The sequence below is a fragment of the Sander lucioperca genome, chromosome 8, assembly GCF_008315115.2.
Source record: "Sander lucioperca isolate FBNREF2018 chromosome 8, SLUC_FBN_1.2, whole genome shotgun sequence".
Lineage (NCBI taxonomy): Eukaryota > Metazoa > Chordata > Actinopteri > Perciformes > Percidae > Sander > Sander lucioperca.
The window spans coordinates 2,999,756-3,016,915 of record NC_050180.1 but is presented as its reverse complement, the minus strand read 5'-3'; the positions used below and the strand labels follow the sequence as shown (position 1 = coordinate 3,016,915).

General features: G+C 40.5%; 1 protein-coding gene across 2 annotated transcripts in view; it reads right to left on the bottom strand.

The window, feature by feature from the left end:
- LOC116043193 (uncharacterized protein C21orf62 homolog) overlaps window positions 1–6,940 on the bottom strand; it is a 13,779-nt gene extending 6,839 nt beyond the window's left edge. Inside the window, exons 1-2 of one of the 2 annotated variants that reach the window (XM_031289708.2) lie at window positions 6,817–6,940; window positions 6,526–6,666 (exon numbers count right to left, since the gene is read on the bottom strand). The gene's annotated coding sequence lies outside the window, so the exon portion shown is untranslated. Of the gene's footprint in view, window positions 1–6,525 lie in introns of both variants that reach the window. The other variant, XM_031289707.2, reaches the window with a different exon arrangement.
- Between the last annotated feature and the right edge of the window lie 10,220 nt (window positions 6,941–17,160).

Here is a 17,160-nt window from a genome sequence, read left to right as displayed (position 1 = left end):
CAGTAATGTGATGTATTTTTCTGAACTTACCAGACTGTTCTAGCTGTTCTATTATTTGTCTTCACCCACTTAGTCATTATGTCCACATTACTGATGATTATTTATCTAAATTCTCATTGTGTTGATATTTAAGAGTCAACCCTACAATATCACTGCAATATCAACATCGATGTACAGTATTTGGTCAAAAATATTGTGATATTTGATTTTTTTCACATCACCCAGCTCTAGCTTACAGTATTATATTATACTGTGAAGAATACTACAACTGACACATTTTAAAATGAAATTTACTTTAAATATAAACCAATTTAGTGTTAAAACTCTACAACAAACGGCACAAGCTCATCCCTTAATGACAACATGTTCCCGCAGCTACGTATGTGCAGAACGTTAACTCTCCCTTAAAACACAAATTGTAATTTTTACATCAACAAGGTTCAACGTGTTGATTCAATGTGACTTTTAGAGGTTAATACTTTGTGTTTTAACCTGTCGATAGTTTACTGCAACCTTTGGGATTTTAATGCGTCAGACGCAGGGCACGTACCTGGTAACATCACTGTGTAAGTTCATCACGACAAGCCAACCCTTTCACATTGTCGCATTGTTATTTCATACAGTTTTATTATAAAAATACTGTAGTTTTTCTCAAAAGTTAGTCAAATAGGAGGAAATAGTTTATTTGTTGGGTACTATTTTCAGCAGTGGATTAATACACATTGGGTGCTCTTGTGAGGATTTACGGGCAGTACATGGAGCTCTACGGCACAGAGGAAAAATATATTAAACTTTGGATAAACACCATAGACTGTAAAAATAGAGAACGTAGCATCCATGACGTGACCCATTGGTTTGTGGACCCATTGGTTTTCTAAAATGGGACGTGACGATTTTTGACGAAAGGGCGGAGCTGGTGAGGATGATTCAATTTTCCTATGTTTTTGTGTCTAAGTGTCTGATGGAAACAACAATCTGTGACATTGGTCCAGTATGTCAGATCGCTGCAGTCGGCAGCGGAGAAACAAGCTGCAATGTAAGTTAATAGGGCAATTGTCCAGCTTGTATTTACCTTCACAAAGTGCTCATTTTGCCGCTGACAGGCTCAGATTAATATTCTAAGTGTCTGACAACATTATGGAAAGGATCCCTACAGAGATAGACCTTTAAAACCTCTTTGAGACCTTTCTGTTTAACCAGAAACAGCTCTGAAGTCGCTAGCGCTAAACCCACCAGACACCATTTAAAAAAGCAATACTTTTAACGTGTATAGAGCCAACATATTTTCACATGTAAATCAGTAAACTATGTGTTTATTTCAACCAAAAGTAGAGTTGTGATGGTTGGAAAAGTGGAAAGACGACCCAAAACATAGTTTCATAGTTTTATTTTGTTTCTGTCGACTTTTAATAAAGTGTCTTTTATGATGCTAAAATTACTGTTTATTTGTTTTAGCAAACGCAATTTCGCGGATGTTTTTATGTTTAAAATCTTGCTTAATACTGGACCAATTTCAAAGATTATTGTTCCCATCAGTCACTTAGACACAAAAACATAGGAAAATAGGGTACAGGTTGAAAAAAATGGTAGTTACTAACGCTAGCACTAGCTAGCTTAGTTGGCAGAACACTAGTATTTGCCAGACCTTCCTCCACAGCGCTGCGGAGGAGGGTCTGGCTAGTTCACACGGCATTACGGGATGGGAGAAAAACATGCTCTGGTTTATTGGCATTTCTTTAAACCAATCACAGTCGTCTTGGGCGGCACTACGTGGAGTTTAAATTCCAACACAAAGAAAGCGGAAGGTTAACGGACATCTGGCCAAAAAGAAGGACATCCGGATTTTTCAGTTGCAACTGAGCAATCCTGGAAGTGGAACGTCGTGGATATACAGTACACTAGCAGATCACTGAACAAGTGAACTCCAATGAACTTTGATGAAGAGAAAACAGAAACACGGACAACACCCAAAACCAAGTTTGCGGCTATTTTAGGGCACTCCTGCATTGGCCTTACTTTTCAGACCCGGAAGCTTTGTCCATTACAGTCAATGATACACACACAACACATACGATAGGATAATTTCTTCATTGTTGGGTTTGGCGTTTTCATGGGATTTATGACAAGAAGAAACATATAGAATACCATTGTCATTTAAGGAATGAACTGAACATGTGTAAATAATCATGCAGTGCAAGTAAATACAAAAACATACAGTCAGTTTTATTGTTCATTATGTGTCGTACACAAGCTGCCTGTTGTTGAAAGTCATTGAACATGTAGGAAGTGTAAAGAAGAGTATGCAAAAGAATACCACATGCAACCAATAGGTTCCAGTGCTGTATATTTGCATCTAGTTCATATTGATAATTGTCTTTCAGGTTTTTCCTAAACTCCCATATACATCATTATGTACAGTGGCAGCAGCTGAAGCATTTTTTCTTGTATTAGGACTACAGGCGGTATATTTTTATTGACTGTTGTATAGTAGAATCAAGTTCGCAGGCTATAAAACAACACTCCAGGGTCCCATAAGCGGCTAATCTCACGCTTGTTAGTTTGGTTGGATAGAATGAGAGAAAAACATGATTTTCCCAAACTATTTCTCTTGAGACAGCGCAGCAGCAGTATTTCAATGAATGGCAGGACTTTGACAGGCTGCATGTGTCTTTCTGAGACAAGTCTAAAGTTTAATTTATTAGAAATATCAAGGAATAGTCTTCCTTGATCATGCTGTCCACCGTGTGTTATGGTCAATCATACATAATGTACGGCAGCGCATTGCTGCCACCACCACAACAAATCTGTCATAATGACATGAAAATACCCTGTTATAAGGTGAATTATGTAATCGTCATGGTGGCTGTACCAAAGCTCCAGGTGAACAGGTGAGTTCAGATGTTTTGTCAACTTAATAAGTTTCAATGAGTTAAATGTAGATGAGATTACTTTACTTTAGATAAAACTAGATTAGATTACATTCCTTTAAATTAGATTTGATGAATTTACATTGGTTAGATTACTTTAGATTGGTCAAATTGAGATAACATTAGTTAAATTGAGATAAAAAAGATTAGTTTAAAATGTTGGTGTCAGTTATAGACTGTGACCTATATAACACAAGGGTGTGTGAAACTCTTAAGCACCTACACCAGTCCCAAAATTATGTTTATAATGGGTTAACCCTAACCCATGGGCAACATGTCCTCCAAAATGAAATGACAAAATACATTGTTTGTCCATGGCGTCTAGAACACATAAAGGCCTCGATCAGCAGGACGACATCATTTGTCTGTGTCTTTTAAAATGGTTAATGTTTGGTTAGATTAAGGCCAAAAAAATCTAGTTTGGGTAAAAAGTGATGTTGTTAGGTTAAGGGACTTTCATCATCATGGTGACAATAGTTGGTTAAGGTTATGGAATGATTGTGGTTATTGTTTAAATAAAACATTGAGGGCCTCATTTACTACTGCTTTTGCGCCCACTTCAGACGTATTTGTTTCGCAACGTGCACGTAAAAGCATGGCGAGGTATGTACAAACATGCCGCACAGAGGTAAAAGCGCAGACTGCGGGAACTGAAAATGGCAAATTGCGCTTTTCCGTGTCATGCACAGTGTTGCCACAGTTACTTTGAAAAAGTAACTTAGTTACTTTACAGATTACGTGATTTTAAAAGTAACTTAGTTACTTTACAGATTACTTGATTTTAAAAGTAACAAAGTTAGATTACAAGTTACTTTATTAGTTACTTTCACAACTGCCAACAACACCCCCACAGCCTCAACATAAAAATGACAACCGGTTTACTGTGAGGCAGCTCGGCATTGACAGTAGTAGGGATCTTGTTTATTATGGCACGAAAGAGAGCGAGTCAACCGTGTTAAGGGCAGCATTTCCTCTACAACATACTGCCCGATCAACTTCTTCAACTCTCCCCCACTTACTGGTTTTGCACCGAAGTCCAGCTTTTGTTGTTTGGGTGGTGGGGGACCTTCTGCTCTCTGCTTCGCACCACCTGGTGGGACTTGCTCTGTAAGTTTGACTGCAGTGCTGCGACTCCAAATGTTTCTTCAAATTTGACGTAGTGTTTTTGTAGCTAGATAGCACTTTGTCGCCACCAGCACAGAGTGTACAACAAACCTTAATATTGCCATCTTTAGCTGACACAAACTCAAAATAGTGACTGTATTTCCAGCTAGAAAACGCGCATCTCTCTCCTCCCTCCATTGTTGTTTACGTTTGTGTCGCTGCGTGGTACACGTTAACTGTCCTCATGCTGAAAACGTGACCTGTCCACATGCTGAAAACGTGACTTGTCGTCGCATACGTGACTTCACTCCCCGAGACGCAAGAAGAAAGCAAAAATATATATTTTTACTAAGGAAAATGACAAAAATAGTAACGCACAGTGATTTGGATAAGTAACTTTAATCTGATTACTGGTTTGGAAATAGTAACGCGTTAGATTACTCGTTACTGAAAAAAGTGGTCAGATTAGAGTAAGAGTTACTAAGTAACGCGTTACTGGTCATGCATATGCATTCACGGGAGGGTGAAGGGGAAAGTGGGAGTTTAAATATCAGCCATAACAGCAATAAGCATTAAGCAGTAATATCGGTTACTTACTGGTATCGGTCACATTTCTATAGTGGTGTTTCCCTAAAACAACTGTACAAACTGGTAAGAGGTAAGGGGTCAAATATTTGTGTGTGATTTGGGTGTATTGACCCTTAACCCTCCTGTTTTCCTCGGGTCAGATTTGTCCTGTTTTTTTTTAAGTTTCTGTATCAGAAATTTGGGTTTCTTTCAACCAAATCGCCTAAAAATAACATGAATAGTTCCATACAGCGCTCTTTGCATGAAATGAACGATCAGATCTCTACTTTTCTTGATTTTTGGGTTTGATTCAAATTTATAGAATTTGAAAAAAAAAAAAAAAAAAGTTTTTTAAAACAGTATCCTGACTAAAGGTGTGACATATACCAGTCTGTGATCCACTCAACATTCTCTGGTCTTAACTATGAGTCAAAATAATTCATAATTTCTGCTCTTTCTTTTGCTCCAAAAAGAAGTGTAAAACTAGAGTTAATACATTGGAATGAAGTTTAGCTTACAAGATGTAACACAATCAGGAGATATTTATACTTAATACTTTATAAAGAGGCAAAACAGAAGGATGACAACACAAGGGTTAAAGAAATACATAAACTTATAAAAAAAAACACAAGTAAAATAGGCAGTGGATTCACGGCACTGTTCATTTTCCTGTCAGGCCAAATTTGCTGTGGAAGCGGAATGTGTGCTGACAGATTAGCACATCAGTTGTAACTGAGAAGGGTCTGGGGAAGGTTCATTCACAGCAAATTTCCAAAGGGGCGTCACCAACGGACGGCGCTCAAATGCCTCTGGGGGCAATTGGATAGTCCTTCAACCAATCAGAACAAAGATCTGGGTGACGTAGCAGCGACAGTGGCATCAACGGATTGCTGCGCTTTGGTGGCCGTCATGTTGAATGTAAACAAAAAGCTGCTCGCCATCGCTGCGCTAGCGTCATCGTGTAAAGCTCGCCTCAACGGTTGTGATTGGTGCCTCGATTTGGAAAAATTGGAAATGGGCTTGAATGGGCTCTTGGCTAGACGGACTTGCAGAGCAAATCTCAAATTTGCCGGAAGTTCGTCAGGGTTTTTCCCAGGCTACTGACAGATCACAACTCAGCTGAAAGTTTATCTGTGATTTCAGTTTCAAACTAAAGAATGTAACATGAATGTTTCCCACAGCAAATGTATAGCTGCCGTTGAGGGTCAGGTTGGGGCCACCAGTGGTAGAATGTAACTAAGTACATTTATTCAAGTACTGTACTTAACTACAAATGTTGAGGTACTTGTACTTTACTTGAGTCTTTTCTTTTCATGCCACTTTCTACTTCTACTCCGCTACATTTCAGAGAGAAATATTGTACTTTTTACTCCACTACATTCATCTGACAGCTTTAGTTACTAGTTACTTTACACATTAAGCATGTACACACAACACAACACATATAGTTTATAAAATACAATGTTTTATTATAAATTAAACTACCCTACAATGTAACAGCCTACAAGTCCAGCTAAAGTGATTAGACCATTAAACACTTAGCTGATTGACAGAACAGTTTGGATCGTTTCCAGTTCCTTAAATGTGAGGATTTTTCAGCATTGAGTACTTTAACTTTCAATACTTTAAGTACATTTTTTTTGATGATACTTACATACTTTTACTTAAGTAACATTTTCAATGCATGACTTTTACTTGTAACAGTGTATTTTACAATATGGTATTACTTAAGTAAAGGATCTGAATACTTCTTCCACCACTGGGGGCCCCCAATTATGGACTGAATGTTAAAGCACAAACACCTTCATTTACAGCATGTGTACTGAGTGAGTACATGTGTGTTCTGTGTATGCGGGAGACAGACGGCTGATGAAACAAGCCTACCATAATGACAGCACATACATGCATGTGAGTGCAGCGTACTTACGTGGACAGCTCACTGCTGGTTAAGATGGCATGCTGCTCCAGGCTGATCTGTCCAGCGTCGTCAGGCGGTGAGAGCAGCAGCTGCTTCCACATCTGTCTGCAGGTTGACTGGAAAACCTCATCGTTCTGTCTGACAGAGAGACTGTCAGGATGGAGAGAGAGAGAGAGAGAGAGAGAGAGAGAGAGAGGGAGAGAGAGGGAGAGACTGTCAGGATGGAGGGAGAGAGAGAGAGAGAGGGAGAAAGGGGGAGAGGAGGAAGGAGGGAGCGAGAGAGACAGAGAGAGGTCTTACTTTCTGGACACTGGAAAGATACGTTTAGCTTCAGATGTGACAGCATGACAGACTCAAACGCTCCATTTTCTCTGCTCTCTTCTCATCTTTCTTCCCATTCCTTCCTACTCCTACTCCTCGGCTCCACTCTCCTCCTATTTTGGGCCCCGCCTCTCATTTTCCAAGGCAGGAATTCTTCCCCATAGAATGTGAGTGTATGCTGCCAGCTTGTGGCCTATAATATTATTACTAATGATTTCTGTCTTCATCACAGCAACATAAACCATAGTTCAGTATTTTCTTTGTTGGGAGCTGTGTGTGTGTGTGTGTGTGTGTGTGTGTGTGTGTGTGTGTGTGTGTGTGTGTGTGTGTTTTACTATATTCGTGGGGTCCAAAAACCGGGGAATACAGTATACTTGTGGGGTCTGCACAGCTTTGTGGGGCCCAAAATGCTGGACCCCACAAGGTTAAAGGTCTGTTTGAGGGTTAAGACTTGGTTTTAGGATTAGGGTTAGAATTAGGTTATGGTTAGGGTGAGGGTAAGGGTTAAGGTTAGGCATTTAGTGGTGATGGTTAAGGTTAGGGTAAGGGGCTAGGGAATGCATTATGTCAGTGACGGGTCCCCACAAAGATAGTGAAACACGTGTGTGTGTGTGTGTGTGTGTGTGTGTGTGTGTGTGTGTGTGTGTGTGTGTGTGTGCGTGTGTGTGTGTGTATTTAAAGACAGCCATTACATTGACAGTGAGTTTGGCCTGATAATGTTATTTATTTTGTTTATCTTTTATCTAACCACAAAGTTTGTAAAAAGAGATAAAGTGTTACCATGGTTTGGTAGGCGTCAGTTCTGACTGAGACTGAGTTTTATGACCACCTTACACCAAACGATGGAGACGACGGGAGCACACCCCAACTCTACCAAGACTCTCATGATTTCATTGCGATATACTGTAGGTAAGTAGTCTGCGACAGTGAAATCACTTGGAAGAACGTTTGGTGTAAGGTCAGCATTAGTCAAATGAATCTGTGGTGTCTGCTGTTGTCTTACACAGAAATGAAACTAGCCTCTGTTTTAGTGTTGGAACAGGCATGGTTAGATTAGGGAAATGCAATTAGCTGCCATCAGCTGCTCTTCCCACTACCCTGGATCAGGATGAACAATGACTCATTGACTGAAGAGACGTGCTGACTTATTTCCGTGGTTTCTGTGTCGATCACTTCTAGAACGCTATTTGCTGATCTAGCTGAACTCAGTCAATTTGTTATATTAGCCTTACAGCAGCTAATTACCTGCTCAAGCACTCATAGCTCTCTCCTCGTAAAGGCAGGGTTGGTAACATTTTCCGGCATACACTTTTTTATATATTGTTTGAAATGGTCTTTACACCCCGACAGCAATAAATAACTCATGGGCTAATAAAAAGATGCGTCATCTGTAGCTGCTATAATCCTGTAAGAATGCCCACCAATCACTGCCTCGCGGTCCCCTTGATAAGAACCAATGAAATGCCTTCTTGCCTCGCTGCGCATACTCTACCCCTTATGTGTACGAGCCTGAGCTCAATGCGCATCGTTGCCGCTGGAGTTACTGCCGGTCTACTAGTATGGTATGATATTATTAGGTGTTTTTTTTTTTCAACTTTTTGGCGCCAAATGGAGCAATCCAGAAAGAGCTCAGTCCTCCAAGTCATGAGATAAGCTGAGGGAGTCAACGAGTTCTAGGAAAGGGTTCCATGTCTCTAGGAATGTCGAGATAGAGCCTTTCAGAGAAGATCTAAGCTTCTCAAGCTTCAGATTGTCGAGCACCTCTTTAATCCAACGGTTGTGTGTGTGTGTGTGTGTGTGTGTGTGTGGGGGGGGGGGGGGCCGAGATAGTCTCCAGTTGAACAAGTCTGCGAGCTAGCAGAGATGTAAACGCCAGGGCCCGCCTCAGTGCAACAGGGAGGTTGGCGTCAGAGGAAATACCGAAAATGGCTGACAAGGGGTAAGGGGGGGATGGTGCGATCGTAGGCTCTGCTCAAGGTGTCGAAAATACTCGTTCAAAAAGTAGTTAATTTAAGGCAAGACCAGAACATGTGATTATGGTTGGCAGGAGACTGGTTACACCTATTACAGGTGACAGGTGGTGGAGTATATTTTGGACAGTTTCGCGTTTGTATAGTGGACTTTATGAAGGACCATGCATTGGATCAAGCCATGATGAGCACATATGGAGGATAGTGAACCGTAGTCAGAGCAAGATTCCATTGTTAGTCTGTAATAGCCATATTCAGATCGCTCTCCTATACAGCCTTTGTCAAAGTACATGGCCCGCCGAGGCCGAGCACAATGAATCGTACAGTACGGAAACACATTTCTTTCGGTTCAGGTCTGTCGCCAGGAGGAAATCAATCAGGGTTTCAGAGAGGGGCGGTTTGGAAAGTGGGAGAATGTCTTCTTGACAAAGTCCCTAATCTGGAAAAAGCGAAAGAGGTGTGACTTTGGTAAACCATAAAGTGAAGCGAGCTCTGTGAAGGACGCAAATATGCCATCTTTGTATAGGTCTTTGACGCTGATGACACCTTTATTGTGCCAGGCCCTGAATGCCAGGTCTAAACTTGAAGGTGTAAAGACATGGTTTTTAACCCTTGTGTTGTCTTCCTGTCAACCATGCACTTGTTGTCCTATAGCTAAATTAACTCCTGGTCTGTTTTGCCTTTTTATAAAGCATAAAGTATAGTATCACCCCATTCTATTGTGCACCTTCTAGCCAATTTCATTCCAACTTATTACCAATAGTTTTACACTTATTTTTTTTAATTTATGGTCAATAAACCACATTTACTGTACATGAAATTATACCTTATTTTGGAGTAAAATAGGCAGAAATTATGAATTATTTTCACTAAAGTGAAGATCAGATGAATATATGTTGATGGATTATCACAGACTGGTATATGTCAATGTTTAGTCAGGAAACCATTTTGAATGGCAGAACATATTTCTGATAAAGAAACTTTGAAAACAGTCAAATATGACCCAAAGACAACACAAGGGTTAAGCAGTGGGGTCAAGACAGAAGGGCCCTGTAAGCCAAGGTTTTTCCTAACTTGACTCCAGATTTTAAGCGAGAGGGATACAATCGGGCATGCGCCCACCAATGTTAAAGGCAAAGGGAGCTGAGAGCAGAGGTGACCCGATCGCAGCGGGAGGCGCGATCCCGCCTTTTCCAAATGTACCCAGACGGGTAGAGAGGCACAGTCGTCGTTCATCCAGTACAGGAGTTTTTGCAAGTTAGCTGCCCAGTAATATCGCCTGAAGTTAGGGAGCGCCAGACGCCCCTCAGCCTTCAGAGACTGTTATTAGGTGTTTTCTTACCAGTGAATGAGACATGAAGTAGTTTTGATGAGTGAAATTGTCTACTTTCATGGGTAATAATAATCAAACAACATTCACTATGGACAAAAGAAAAACCATCAATGAATGTCCATCAGGTATTGGTCTTCTTCTTTAAATTGGGCGAAGAAGAGTCTGAAAAGATGCTTTTCTATTTCTTGAACTCCATCAAACACATTTTCGTTCTTTCTGGCCTGAGTGTTACGAGTGTGTTTGTATTTTCAAAAGAAAAACACTGGGATGTATCTTCCTGAAACAAAACTATATCAATCTAATTTAAGAAAGCAATATGCAGTGATCCAGCTCAGTGTGATTTATGTTTTGAAAGATGTGACACGTTTTGACCTTTGTGAGGTGTTCACATAGATTGTTTGGGAAACTCAAAGAGACTCTTCTTTTTTAATGTCTTTGATTTGTTGTCTCCTTTTCCCCTCGCATATTCCACCGGCACTTTGAAATTCATCTGCATCTTCTGGGAGTACTTTTTTTTTTTATCATAAAAACATGAAAAGTATATGCTGGATTCTGCTTTCTCTTGATTCAAGATTCACCCTTGACATGTCTGTATACAGAATAAGTGTTATTTTATTATAAGCACAAGTTCAAACTCTGTTTTGTCTGGGAAAGCGGAATATTTTATTATTACAGTTTTCCATTTTGCCACCTCACTTGCAATCAAGTCTCAGTTTCACGATGGTTCAACTTCTTTAACTTATAAAAGGTCTACGCTACGCTCTGCACTCCATTCAAAATCCTTACACTCCCTTTGCCTAGCTTCCATGCTCTGGTCTGAGCATAGACCAGAGCTAGCTAGACTGTAGATTTCAGAGAGGTATTGTACTTTTTACTCCACTACATTCATCTGACAGCTTTAGTTACTAGTTACTTTACAAATTAAGATTTTTGCACACTAAACACATGTAGTTTATAAAATCTGATGTTTTATTATAAAGTAAACTAGCCAACAATATAACGGCTACAAGTCCTACGGAGCCCTGGAAGGATCACGGTGAGATTTTTTTTCAGGGGACTACTTTTGCGTTACCTCGCAAAACTTTTCTTCTTCCATTCCTTCTGAGCCATGTGTCTATTTCCATTCAGCTGCCCAGCGCAATGAATCAACTTGTTGCATTTTACTTTGAGCTGGGAATTATGTTGATGTACTGCTCAATGGGCACATTCATATCTCATATAGGGTATAATCAATAGCCTATTTCTTAAATGTATAAAAAAGAGAATGTGCAATGTCAGAAGTCTGCATGATGTGTTGATGAACAAACACTGAGTTATCAGAGAATCTGCAGCTCCCTAGTAGTGTTACAAAGAGAGAATGTTAGTTCAGGGACAAAAAGATGAAAATACAGCCTGCTCTGCACTGCATTCAAAATCCATACACTCCCTTGTGCTTAGCTTACATGCTCTGGTCTGATCATAGACAGTATAAGACTCATAGACATCACAACTGCACTAATTGCAACTTGTACAATAGGTTTGTTTACCTTCAGCTTTATAAATACTATTTAAATAGGTGTACAGTTTTTATTCCCAACTTATAGATATTTTAAACTATTGTTCTTATATTCTATCCTATTATTATTTCATGTATATCGTATCCTTTTACTTCATGTATATTCTGTATGTGTGATGTGTGTCTGATATTTTTGCTGCTGCAACACCGGAATTTCCCATTTTTTTGGGATAAATAAAAATCTATCTATCTATCTAGCTATCTATCTATCTGTCTATCTATCTATCTATCTATCTATCTATCTATCTATCTATAGGGTCTGATGCACCGTCGGTCTTGTTATTTTCATAAGCCTGCCGTTGTTTTTTTCAGTAGAAAATCCTCCTTTGCCAGACAGCTTTAGCTCCCACTGGATGTGCAATTCCACTGATGCAACCTTTCTTACCTATCTGTGGGGTAGAATACATTTCACCTGAACCACAAACATCCATCCACCTCCCTCCCATATACAATTTTCATATCAATCTATTTGCAGGATCCAGCGCTTCATCTTCACTGTTGGATTTTTTTTTTTTTAAATATCATAAGCAATAGTCATGTCAAGTAGATTAGGGGTTTTCCATTTCCGTTATGAAGAGCATACACTGGCACTGAAAGTTGCCACTTGCAAATACACTCATACTTTCAGACATACAAAGTTATTTGGAAGTTCTGGTATTTACTCTGGTATTTCTGTGATTCTTGGAAATGGCAGCTTTCATACTGAAGCTCTTCTACTTCTCAGAATTTCGTTTGTCAACCACAACCTTCTCTGTGAATCATAAAATGCATTGTTGTGTGCGCTGTGGTTGAATCAGGAAGTCCTCTTCAGACAACAGACAGCATGCATTTTGTTGTTTACTTTGTTTCTCTTCCAATATGCCAATAAGTTTGATAACCTGTCTAATCGTCTAATCACTTTCTATTCTTACTTCCTTTTTAACACAATTGTTGCCATGTCCAAAAATGATGGTCAACACTAAAACAATGAAAGTAGATTTAGGAAACATAGATAGATAGATAGATAGATAGATAGATAGATAGATAGATAGATAGAAAGAAAAAAAATAGATAGAGAAAAATCAATGCAACTACATGTTAATACACTAATGAAAGGCCAGTGTTCCTAAAACAAGACCAACAGACACAGTGGCAAAGTTTACTGTGCAGTAAATGTAGGGTATAGATGTGTTAATTGTTTGAATATGAAATCTATACAATTATGTTAATATTCTACTCATATATACCCTAGTACAACTTACATAACTGGCTACAGGCAGAGAAAAGATTGTCCAAAAAAACAAGCAAAATATACAAAGAAAAAAGAGACAGCGTCTAAAAGAGAGTGAGGCTGAATCTTCAGTGTATTTACGCAGTGCTTACTGACAACTTGTCTACTGTAAATCCTGCGTTTGATTATTTTGTTGAAACAGCATCTCAGTGTCCTGTGAGAACAGAACAGCAACTACTATTACATGCTATATGCACAGAGAAAGGACTGATGGGTGCTGATTTTGAGGATCTCAGTATCTAAAGCATGACACATCAATAAGAATAACAAGATATACAGGCACTTTTAGCATTCTGGACACCTGTTCAGCCTATCAGAGGTTAGCATACAATCCTACATACCTCTGTGACAATGGAACTTTCTTGTGTTTGTGGGGCATCTTCTCCATCCTTTTTCTTCCTGCTTTCTCTTTTACCGTACAAGTCCCTGCTCTCTAAAATCTTCATCTACCTTCATGTTTTCCTGTGAGGAGCATACAAATGTCCCCGGAGTTGAACTGAGATTCCACACGGTCAGTTAATCAGGCAAGTTGGCCATTTCTATTCTTCTGTAACCTCTCCTACCCTTTCTCTTTCTTTTATCCCTTCTGTTTTTTCTGTGTGTACCCCTATGTGTAACCATGGTAACTCCGCCAGTTTGTTGGTTTCATTATTATGCCAACATGAAAAGCACTGGATTCTCTCAAACTTTGCTGTGTGTGTGTGTGTGTGTGTGGGGGGGTGGTTATGTGCCAGACTATGTCTTGGACTGGACAGGTGCCAGGCAACCAAATATATATATATCCAAGTATTGGACAAATACATTATTTTTTTTGCCACATTATTCACCTATATTCTCAGCGGCGCTATTGTAGAAATGCTTATGTGTGAGATAGCGGAAGAAGCAAGCTAGTAGGCACGAGGCTGGACATCAATGCCATTCGATTTTTAATCATGTTTTGAAACAAACCATTGAATGTAATTTTGGTGACATATTGACTCAAGGTGCGTCAAACATGTACTGTAATATCTAAGATCTCCACGGCGCCTTGAGGAGCTCCGTCAATACACTGCTGCAGACACAGTTCTGCAGAAACTCACATATCTCATTCAACAGGGATGGCCAAGACGTCCGTGCAGCGTACCCACAGAGGTGACACCATTCTTCAGTTTCCGTAATGAACTCACCGTCGAAGACAGGGTCATCATGAAAGGAAACAGGGTGGTCATGCCCACTGCCCTGCACTCTGAATATCTGAAGGTGCTACACATGGGACACCCAGGAGTTGAATCCACGAAGAGAGGGGCGAGGGAAAGTGTTTTCTGGCCATCAATGAATGACATTCAGGCTGCCATTATTGAGTGTGGTGTCTGTAACAGCCTGAGGCCCCACCAGCAAAAAGAGCCGCTAAAACTGCACACAGTCCCAGACTTGCCCTGGTCTCTTGTGGCCACAGACATATTTGAATGGAAGAATCACCATTACCTGGTGGCTGTCGATTCATACTCTGGGTGGTTTGAAATTGACCGGCTCAGCAGCCTGTCATCACTGACAGTCATCAATAAGCTCAGGCGTTACTTCTCAGTCAACGGCATACCACAGAAGTTGTACTCTGACAATGGCACCCAGTATAGTAGCCAGGCCTTCCATGACTTTGCCCGATCTTGGGATTTCCGGCATGTGACGAGCAGTCCTGAGTATCCACAGTCCAATGGCCTCACTGAGAGGGCTGTAAGGAGTGCAAAGAAACTGTTGGAGACCACAGCGAGAGACGGGACCGATTTCTACCTGAATCTGCTTGGCATACGAAACATGACCCGAGACAACGCCCTGGGTTCACCTGCACAAAGGCTGTTGTCCTGTCGCACTCAAACTATTCTACCCGTCTGCAAGCAATTGCTGAAACCAGCTGCAAAACCCCCGACCGTCATCAAAGCACAATTAACAAAGAAGCGGCGGACACAAAAACACTACTACGACAAGACCAGCAAACCACTACGCCCCCTGGCACCAAACCAGGTGGTAAGACTCCAAACAAAAAGGGCACATGACAAAGTGGGAATTGTGAAGCGAAAGTGTAATGAGCCACGCTCATGTGTGGTAGATTCTGAAGGGAAGGAATACAGGTGTAACCGACGCCACATCCTGCCAGTGATGGAGCCACAACCTCCAAAGAACATCACATACACTGATGAATTGAACACAACAGGATACACACCCAGCGCAAACATGGACAAAATACAAGGGACTGAAAGAACTGAACAAACACCATCAGAACAGTGTCAGAGACAACTCAGTCCAGAAAAATCTCCCACCAGCGTATCCCAGCAACACGTGGAACTGCAGGCCAAAAACCCAGTTCAAGTACACTTCCATGTATCTCACTAGGTCCGGCAGAGTCTCTAAGCCAAATACAAAATACATGAACTGAACTAGCTGTTCAAGTCTATTAAATCCAAAATGTCAAAAATAATACTTTGTTCTTTGAGATCTGCATAATGTTCCATTCTGTTGACAATGCATTCAGTTTTGGGACACTCACAGAGTTCATTTTTATGTAAACCGGATCATATCTGCATTTCTGTTATAAAACTGCTGTTAGTGCAGAAGTATGTGATTTAATGTTTCTCATGTCCAGGAGCCACAGCTAAAGAAGGGGGATGTAGATAATGGTACTGTCTAGCTGTTTTGACCCTTAAGTGTTACCATACTAGGAGTGGGTTTTCACGGTATTGAAGGCAGAAGTGGTGATGTATGTACAGCGGGAACTCAGTGTTCGTAGACGCTCTCTGTTAGACTGTGGACGTTAATAAAGAAGAATCAAACTTTCATTCTGATGCTTTATTACACAAGCGACAATTAGCTTCTCTTGTATTGGTGCTCTTTTCCAGGGCATATAATACTCTCAGCTTTATTGTAGCTTTTGGGAAGGGTTATGGTTATTGTATTTAGCAGACACTTTTGCCCAAAGCGACAAAATATTAATCTTACAATAGTTAAAATTAACAGTAAACAGTTTTTAAAAGTTGCTAAGCCAATATTAAGCAAAGTAGTAATAATAACAATAATAGCAATACAATATCAAATATCAATAATAATAATAAAAAATAAACAAATACCATAAATATTCAAATCATAACTCTAAGAATGAATTCATTATTTAAGTGTAAGATCAACAGATAAGTCTTGAGACCCCTCTTGAAGGATCCAAAACTATCACATGAATGCAGAACACTAAGCAACTCATATAGAATGCACACATATTTTAAGAGGACTGTCTGCAGGGAATGTGTCTGACCAATCATGGTGGGTGTGGGCCACTTGGGCCAAGAATGCCACGGCCGATTTTTTGTCCCAGTCCGGCCCTGCTTGAGTCTTTTCTTTTCGTGCCACTTTCTACTTCTACTCCGCTACATTTCAGAGAGAAACATTGTACTTTTTACTCCACTACATTCATCTGACAGCTTTAGTTACTAGTTACTTTACACATTAAGATTTTTGCACACTAAACACATGTAGTCTATAAAATCTGATGTTTTATTCTAAAGTAAACTAGCCAACAGTATAACGGCCTACAAGTCCTACAGAGCCCTGGAAGGATCACGGCAAGATTTTCTTCAGGGGACTACTTTTGCGTTAGCCTGGTCCTACCAGACTCTGGTACATTAGCCTGGTCCTACCAGACTCTGGTCCATTAGCCTGGTCCTACCAGACTCTGGTCCATTAGCCTGGTCCTACCAGACTCTGGTCCATTAGCCTGGTCCTACCAGACTCTGGTACATTTCATTTGTACAGAGAGTCTGGCCACTCTCCATTGACTAGTGTTAACTTCCTTGAAGGCGGGTACTCTGTTGAAGTTTAAAACTATTGGATCTGCCCAGAGCCACTCTGGATCTGCCATAACCAATCACTAACGTTTGGTCGTGACGTCGGCTTAGCATCGCTAGCGTTAGCCTTAGCCAACTCCTTCACCACTAACACAGCGAGCTGGAAAATCAAACTGTTCCTGAACCCCGTGGGGAGAAGGGCCACAACATCATGGCCACCAACACAACTCAGCAAAGATTGTTCTTGCTCAGGCTTTAACTTCTGGATATTCGGCAGCGTTGCCACAACAAACCAAATGACTTCGCTCGCATCTTTCTCCGCTGCCATTACGGAACTACAACTCAAACTAGCGCACAACCTCAACGTCATCATTCTCAGCCACTCCCTC